The sequence below is a fragment of the Macrotis lagotis genome, chromosome 1, assembly GCF_037893015.1.
Source record: "Macrotis lagotis isolate mMagLag1 chromosome 1, bilby.v1.9.chrom.fasta, whole genome shotgun sequence".
NCBI lineage: Eukaryota > Metazoa > Chordata > Mammalia > Peramelemorphia > Peramelidae > Macrotis > Macrotis lagotis.
In genome coordinates this window covers 79845100-79854733 of record NC_133658.1, presented here as the reverse complement: position 1 = coordinate 79854733, position 9634 = coordinate 79845100, and positions in this window count along the sequence as shown.

Below are 9634 nucleotides of genomic sequence, written 5' to 3'. Positions count from 1 at the left end.
GACGTGAGCTCGGCATAACAACAATCATCCTCCAGATGAACTCTGTGGCAGCAGCAAAAATCCCAGAATTGTTTGACCCCATCCTCAGGTATCCCCTCATCTCAAACAACCTGAAGCAATGAAGTTTCATTCATGAAGGCCTTGCTATGACTCCCAACTCACCCAGTTGTTATTACATTGTCACAGGTACAGGTCCACTCTGTAGTCACTACTATTTGTATCATGGTTTGGCCTCATTTAAGTGGATTTTTCTTCCTAAGACTCATGTGTCTTAGGTTCTCTCTTTCAATGGAATAAATTATCTTTCATATAACCCCTTTGATTTTGCTTTTCTTTCATTTTTATTTCTTAGAGTTAACAGTGATTATGATAAACCTGTGTGGAGCTTTTTGTTATTTTCAAGGTTAACAGCAGCTATGTGACTTTGTGACTCTGGTTATTTATTTTCAGAGTTGACAAAAAAGCACGATTTGTTTTTTTAATTCAACTTTTTTGATCCTTTTGTGGTATTGGGATGGGAATATGCTAGAGTTAGCTCAAATTTGCTCATGAGAAGTGACTGTTAAATTTTCAGAAATTGACAGTTACTATAAATCAGGGCTTGATTTTGTTATTTTTGTTACTTAACAAAGTGATTGAGAACTTATTTGTAAAACAGATTAAATTTACATATGTGTCATATAAATTTCCCGCCCCCCCCCCCCCCCCCAGTGAATGGAGTGAATTAAAATGATCTCCTCAGATTCCTTCCAGGTTTGACATTTTACAGGATTAGGAGTTAAACTTGTGATTTTCATTGGTTTTTGGGACTTTGAGGTTAGGAAAACTTCTCTATTAATACAGGTTGACCTCCTTTCTAAAACAATCTCAAACAACCTTTCAGAGTACTGGGATTTTATACCCATGTTTTCTTGACTTTAAGGCTAGCTGTTCATTCACTAGGGACACATTGCCTCTTTGACATTTATGGTCTATGAAATCAATAGATGCTTTCTTAAAATACGTAGGGATTAAAAATTAATTTTTCTTCTATCTTCCATTCTTTCCATTTCAAATTCAACATCAAAAAGTAAATAAAAGCTATCATCCTCTTTTAAATTTTTTCATCTTGATCTGCCCACTTGACAAAAATCAGTAGATAATTCTTTATGCTCTTTATTAGTAGAGGTACATTAGATATCCTAGAAACAAGAGTGTCAAAATTCAGAGGCAGCTAGATAAAGGGGCAACTAGATTGTTCAGTGGATAGAGCACCAGCCCTGGAGTCAGGAGGACCTGAGTTCAAATTCGACCCCAGACACCTAATAATCACCTGTGTGACCTTGGACAAGTCACTTAACCCCACTGTCTTGCAAAAAACCAAAAAAAAAGTGTCAAATTCAAATAGAAGAGGGTCATTAATCCATTCATAGGGTTTCCTGAAGGCTAAAATTTCAATTTACTTTTAAAGTGTATGTATGGTTATCTATGTTTTTATTATATATTTATTTCTTTTGTTGAATATCTGGCCCACCATCAGAAAATATTGCTAGCTGATAGGGACCCTATCATGTTAGAGAAATAATTGAATTTTTACCCTCATATACTAATTTATCTGTTTTCTCATTAACTTGTTATATGCAAAACACCCCCAATTTTCTGGTGAACATGAAAAATTTCCCCTTATATAATTTATATTGTTTATGGACAGCACTAATAGATTAAAAAAATTATTCTTTTGAGCCAAAATATATCTTCTTTTTGGTAATTTTTCACTCAATGGATCTGATTTTATACAGTGGATCAAGTTGGAAGTCAAATGTATCAAACACAGTACAGACTTTAAAATATTTGATAAAAGAAGTAACCTTCTCCCCAAATGATATATGTTTTCTATACTAAACATATACCTTCAAGTGAGCCAGCTAGACCATGTGATATATTGGGAGGTGCAATGAATGTGTAGTCAATGGTTCTAGTTTCAAATAATTTTTAAAAGTTTTTAAGTGAAGGACATCTTTTGGAGATATTATAAAGGGTATTTTTGAACAGTTATGAATTTCACTAGATATGCTTTGAGTACTTTACAAGTCACAAATTCTTTGATTTTGTGATATTATATAATTTAAATTTTGTCCACTATCTTTGTTTCCTTCCTATGGACATTATGTAGTTTGTCATTGTCTTTCCCTTTAAGACAACATCCAGAATATTATTATTGTTGTGTGATCAGGTGTAGAACTGTGGGACTAGAATGCTCCTTACTCTGAACACATATCAATGATGACTCAATATTACATTCATTTTTATGTTCATGACTTTACAACATATTCACATGAATAAATACTTGCAAACATATAAAATTCTAAGGTCTTTAGCACACGATGTACTTTTTATCTGTTTTCCCTAGTTATCTGTGCACTTGATGTTTTGAACCACTATAGAAAACATTTATCCCCATTAAATTTCTTATTGTTGCTTTAGGTCATTATGATAGCCTGTTGAGATATTTTAATTTAAAAAAATATCCTGCCTATGTATTCATTCATGTCATTGATGAAAATGTTGAACAGAACAGGATCAAAGAAGGGACTCTGGGGTACTGCCTAGAAACTGTCCTCTAGATTGGCATTAGTTCATCGAAGATCAGTCTTTGGGTCTATTTTGAACCCAGATATCTGTATTATCTAATCCAGTGGAGTTAATCTCAAATAGAAATAAATCCATGTGGGATGCATATTGCTTTAAAAAACTTCAAATTAAGTTATCTGTATTTTCATTTTCTTTGTTAAAACTTTTCTCAATTACATTTTTATCTCATATGGGTCCCACTGAGAATATTGTGGATTACATACATTGGCACAAATTTGACTTGCTGAAATCTGACATACTATGCCTACAGTCTTTCCCTTCTCTAATCTTTTAGCAAACCTATCACAAATAAAATAGGATTAATCTGGTTTTCATGATTTGCTTTTGAGGAGCCCATGCAGTCTTATAGTAAATGCTGTTTCTCTTCCTAGGTGCTTAGGAATCATTTCTCTATTAAGGCTCCCTTCCTACTCTGGAACTAAGTTAATACTCATTGATCTATGGTTTGAAGAATTCACATTTTTCCTGTAGTGAATATTGAGACACTTGGCCATCTCTAGTTCTGTGAAGTGTCCCATACAGCATGAGTTAAGAAATCTCATTGTCAGCTACTCTGTGAGGTAGTCCATTTGTTCCTAGTGTCTTGAAGAAATATAGGGCAATGAGCTCTTTTCTAACATCAATGGCTCAGATAGCAATATTGTGCAGTAGATCAAGTACTACGTCTGGAGTCAGGAAAACCTAAGTTCAAATCTAGTTTCAGACATTAACTGTTTGACTTTTGTTGATCAGCTCACTTAGCCTCCATTTGCCTCAGGTTCCCCATCTATCAAATGAGTTTAATAATAACACCTACCTTGTACGGGTGTTGCAAGAATCCAATGAGTTACTAATTGTAAAATACTTAACATGATGTCTGGCACCTAGCAGAAATTATATTAATATCACATTTATCATTATTATCTTTATCAGTGTTATGAATTTCAGTTTTCTGATTGAACTGACTCCAGAGAAGTCATTATGGCATCTGGAAATAGAAAACACTATAGCTAAGTGACCTTTGATGAGGCATGGCATTTGGCTTCAGTTTTATGCTGTGGACCTATATATCCTTTCCTGAGATGATGCTTACCACTGGGGGAGTTGTTGCTAGGGATTTTCTCTCTTTCTTCTCCCTACACCTTGACCAGTACACTTTTACTGAGGTCAGAATCTTCTTTTTCTGAATATGAATTGTAACAGACAGGGATGATGGTCATGGTGGTAAAAAACCAGAGAAGATGAAAATAAGAGGGCAAAGGGAATCACCCAGCTTTGTCTTGGATCAGTGATGTCATTCATCAGAGGAAAATTTCAATTTCTTTAAATTCAATAAATATTTATCAAGTGTATGCTTGCATTCAAGGCATTAGTTTTAAAGTCAAAGTTCACCTCAAGGAGACTGCATTATTAATATCTATCAGTATAATGGAAAGGAATGTGAGGAAACATAACCAACTATTCTTTGTAATTGATGCCTGATACAATTTTGAAGAATAATAAGAATTCAGTCAAGTGAAGATGTGGAGAGATTGCATTCTAGGCACAGAGAAGGCATGAAAATGGAATAGAGAACATTGAGTTTGAGGAGTAGCTAGTCGGTCAGTTTGGCTAGAGAACTGAATGTGTGCAAGTCATACGAAGTTAATCTGGAAAAATAGTTTGGAACCAAGTGGGGGAAGGACTTGGACAACAGAATAAAGAATTTTGATTTTATCCTAGGGCCATATGGAACCATGTGAGGTAGGGGTGTGTGTGTGTGTGTGTGTGTGTGTGTGTGTGTGTGTGTGTGTTCATGTGTGCGTGTGTGTGTAAACTAGTGCCTTTGGAAAGAACAGACCAGATAAATTAGGAATAATAATAATGATAATAATGATAATAATGATAACAACAACAACAACAACAACAATAATAATAGTAATAATAATAATAATAATAATAATAATAATAATACTATGTCACGGAGGTCAGGAATCCAGACAGTAAAATTCCCAGTTTCTTCTCAACTTACCTGGATAGCTGAATGAGACTCTAGGATATTGTTCCTTGGTCCTGTTATTTCCTCTGCTATCTACATGATTCCTTATCTTTACCCCAGTTCTCTCCCTTTCTTCAGTGTCCTATGCCCTGGAGACCTAACATCCCTAGGAAATTCATTAGTGACAAAGTGAGAATTTTCTTGTGCTCAAATTCCTTTTTTCGTTTCCCCAGCAAGATGATCTCTCTGGACCAGAGTTTTTAAAGTTTTGCTGAAGTGTTTACAATCTCAGTCTTCCTTTGGGACTTAGAAAGTATCCTCTAATTTGATCATCCTCTTATTTGTAGTGCTGTAGTGCTTTTTATTAGAACCACACATTATATTCCCTGGATCAAACCCTCTCAGGGACAGTAACAGTATCCTGGGGAATAGAAGGAAAGAATGAGAGATTGCAAAGACCTTCCCTTCCTCCTCTCACTCTTCTCACCCAGGCAGATATATACCTTCTTCCTGCCCACACACTGGCTTGAGAAAAGTATCCCTCCCTCTGATTATTTAATATTTGTGAATCATCTCTCTTTGCTTAATATGTGAACTCCCCAAGACTGGACATTATATTTTCTATTCTTGTTTTTTAAAAAGGTTTCCTATTGATATGATTTAAATTAAACTATATTTTCAAAAAAATTTTCAGAATTCATCTCCAAATTCTCTCCCTCCTTCCTCTTTCACCTTCTCCACCCTTTGAGAAGACAAGGAAAACTTATGTTTACATATCTATATATACATATACATACATATGTATATAGTTACAAAAACTAATGTCTATATTAGCTACGTGTTTGAAAAATAAAAGCAAAAAACGAAAGAGGGGAAAAATACATATTAATTGACCTCTTGAGTTTATCAGTTCCCTATCTGGAGGTAGATAACATATTTTAACATGAACTTTTAGAACTGTGATTGGACATCCTGTTGATTAGTTACTAAGTTTTTAAAAGTAGATTTCTACTTAATTTCTACTTACTATATAATCTGTATGTTATCTGCTGTTGCTGTATAAATTATTCTACTAGTTCTGATTAATTCACTTTGCAATCAGTCTTCCCAGATTTTTCTGAAAATGTCTTTTCACCATCTCTTACAGTATTGGTATTCCATCATATTAATCCATTATAACTTGTTCAACCAATTCCCAATTGATGGTATTTTCTTAATTCCAATTCTTTGATATCACAAAAATAACTGCTTTATCAATTGTTGACCAAAAAAAGCAAAGAAAAGAAACTATATATAGTAGGGGTTGTTGTCCAATGATGAGTTCTAACTAGAATACTTTCTAGATTTCCCAAAAGGCTTTTTTTCCCCAAATAATAGTTTTTACTCCAATAACTAAGCTCTTTGGGTTTGTCAAGCTCACTTTTATTGTGTCCATTTGCTTTTTTTGGATTATGTATCTCATCTGTACCACTGATCAATTTTTCTATTTCTTATTCAGGAATAAATTGATTTGATGATTATAGCTTTATAGTCAGTCTAGCTTGAGATCTGTTATTGGTAGGTTCTTGTTTTTTCCATCAAAAAAATAATTCCCTTGATATTTTTGAACTTTTGTTCTTTCAGATGAATTCTATTATGTTTTCCCCCAGTTCTTTACATAATTTTTTTTCATAGATCGGTATGGCACTGAATAAGTAAATCATTTTAGCAAGTATTATATATTTAATATATCACTATATCTTCAATTGTTTGAATCCGTCTTTAGTAGTATGAAGAGTATTTTATTATTGTAACTATATAGTTCCCATATATGTGTTGATAGAAAGATTCTCAAACACTTTAAATTATCTATAGCTATTTTAAATGTAACTTCTCCCTTTCTATCTCTTCCTACTGTTTTGTTAGTAATATACAGAAATGTCGATTATTTGGGTGGGTTTATTTTTTCCTTAAACTTTGCTGAAATTGCTGTTTTGACTAGTTTTTTAGTTGTCTTCCTAGGGTTCTCTAAGAAAACCATGATCTCATCTGTAAAAGTGGTAATTTTATTTCATCATTGTCTGGGATTATTCCTTGCATTTCTTTTTCTTGTCTCACTAGCATTTCTAGTATAATTTGTTGCTGTTTATTTGTTCAGTCATGTCCAACTCTTCATGATCCCATGGACTATATAAGGACATGTAAGGCTCTTCTAGTCTCCATTATATCCCAAAGTCTGTCCAAGTTCCTTTTCATTGCTTCTATGACACAGTGATCCATCTCATCCTCCGCTGTTCTCTTCACTCTTCACTTTTTCTGATGTCAGCGTCTTTCCAATGAGTACTGTCTTCTCATTATGTGATCACAGTATTTAAACTTCAGTTTCAATATTTGATCTTCTAGAGAAAAGTCTATTTCTTTAAGTATTGACTGATTTGATCTCCATAAGTCTTTTTCAGAAACACAGTTCAAAAGCTCCACAATTTTGTAGCTCTCAGTTTTTCTAGAGTTCAATTCTCACATTCTTACAGAATTACTTAAAAAAAAAAACACCACAATCCCATAGCTTTGACAATACAAGACTTTTGTCAGTAAGGTGATATCTCTGTTGTTAGTACAATGTTCAGATTTGCCATAGATTTTATTTCAAGAAGCAAGTATCTTTTAATTTAATTACCATTGCCATCGGCAGTGATCTTTGAGATGAAGTATGTGACAGGAAATGATAGGACCTGTTGTCAATGTCTTATTTTTTTATGTTAAACTTCAGTTTAGTTTTTACATTCTCCTTTTTCACCCTAATCAAGAGATTTCATTCTTCTTCATTTTCTGCATCAGAATGGCACTTTTTGGAATTGTCCTGGAACTCTTAATTTCATCTTTGCATTTTTCATGATATATTCTGCATATAAATTAAATAAATAGAGTGACACTATGTAGTCTTGTTATATTCCTTCCTCAATCTTAAATCTTTGTGTTTGGTTCTAACTATTACTTCTTGATCCACATACTGGTTCCTCAGGAAACAACAAAATGATCTGTTACTCCCATCACTTTGAGGACTTGTGAACCACACAATTACAGGCTTTAGTTTAGTCAATGAAGGAGAAGTATATTTATTTTTGGAACTCCCTTTCTCCATGATTCAGTGAATGTTGACAATTTGCTCTCTAGTTGCTCTGTCTCTTTGAAAACCAGTCTGCACTTTTTCAGTTAAGCTGAAGCTTTACTTGCAGAATCTTAAGTAGAATTTTGCTGGTATATGAAAAGAGTGCTATTATTTGGTAACTTGAATATTCTTGGGCATTGTCCTTCTTTAGGATTGGGATGGAGACTACTATTTTTCAATATATTGGCCACTGTTGAGTTTTCCAAATTTGCAGACATTTTATTAGCATCATCTTTTAGAATTTTTAAATAGCTCAGCTAGAATCCTATCACCTCCACTAGCCTTCTTGTTAACAATACTTCCCAAGGCCCACTTGATTTCATTTTCCAGGAACCATACCATCCTGGTGATCAGTGATGTTAAATGTTTCTTGTATAGTTCTCTTGTTTATTTTTGTTTGTCTTGATCTCTTTTACTTCTATTAAGTCCTTAGCATTTTTATCTTTTAGCTTGACATTTTTGCATGAACTGTTCACTTGATAGCTCTAATTTTCTTGAAAAGTTCTCATTTTTTCATTCTGTTTTTTCTATTTCTTTGCCTTGCTCATTTAAGAAAACTTTATCTCTCCTTCCTATTCACTGGAATTCTGCATTCAGTTGGGTATATCTTTCCCTTTCTTTTTTCTTCTTTCCTCAGCTATTTGTAAAGTATCATCACATAGCCATTTTGCTTCATTGTTCTTATTTTCCTTTGGAATGTTTTTACTGTTGCCTCTTATATAGAGTGTTTCAAACCTCTCTCCTTGGTTCTTCAGGCACTCTATCTACTAGAACGTGATTTCCACTTCATATTCATAAGAAGGGATGACATTTAGGTCATATCTATATAGTCTGATGGTTTCCCCACTATTTCCTTCAATTTAAGTCTGACTTTTGCAATAAGAAACTCTTGCTCTGAGTCACAGTAAACTCTCTACCTTTGACTGAAAAATATATAATCAATCAGATTTTGATTGACCTTCTGGTGATGGTCATATGTAGAGTCAATCATTAACAACAACATGGGGTGATAATAAACTTTGATGATCCTGCTCATTCCACTAAAGCAATTATCAGGGATAATTTTACGGGATCTGTGATATAAAATACCATCCATACCCAGAGAAGGAACTGTGGAATTTAAACAAAGACCAAAAATGGTTGGTAGAAAGTGCCATTTTATGCAATTGGAAAACAAATTAAATACATACACACATATAAAATGAAAAAAAATCTAACTCTTTGCACAGTGCTTTGCACATGGGAGGTGTTTGTTAAATGATTATGGCTAACTGACGTCTCCTACTAATTCATTGTTTCATGAGTTGGTATGTAGGTAACAAATTTCCTGGACTTCAAATTTATTGTCTGTGATATGAAAATAGCTGTAAAAAATAAAAATGACTGATCCTACCAACTCTAGCTATAGAACCGTGGAGAGGAGGCAGCAAGAAGAAAGCTGAGAGTAGAGGTATTCTCAGAGGGAGGAAGTTTCTCAGAGGCAGGAAACTTTGTCTAATTGAAGAATGACATTTTTGATTTATTGACCTATTCAAAGTTCATTTCTCCTGAAGATGCTATGATTCTTCTTCAAATCCTATCCCACACATTTTTCACAGTTCTTATGGGGACAACCTCAGGGGGTTTAGGATAGTTTCAGTTCAGGAAAGATGAGTCAGAGCTAGGGTATGGTCTAGATACTGGGAGGTCAGGAATTGTCAGACCAGTGGGACAGAGATGGTGGGAAAGGTCTGATGTAGTTTGGGGATTTAAACTCATTTTAGGAAGGTCAGGTTAATAGAGGAGGACAATTTGAGTAGGTAAACAGAAGTCAAAAGGGGGAGGGTGCCACTTTAGTTGAAAAAACAGCTGAACATATGAGATTTCCACTTGTGTAGTTTCTGATACTAATTTTTCAG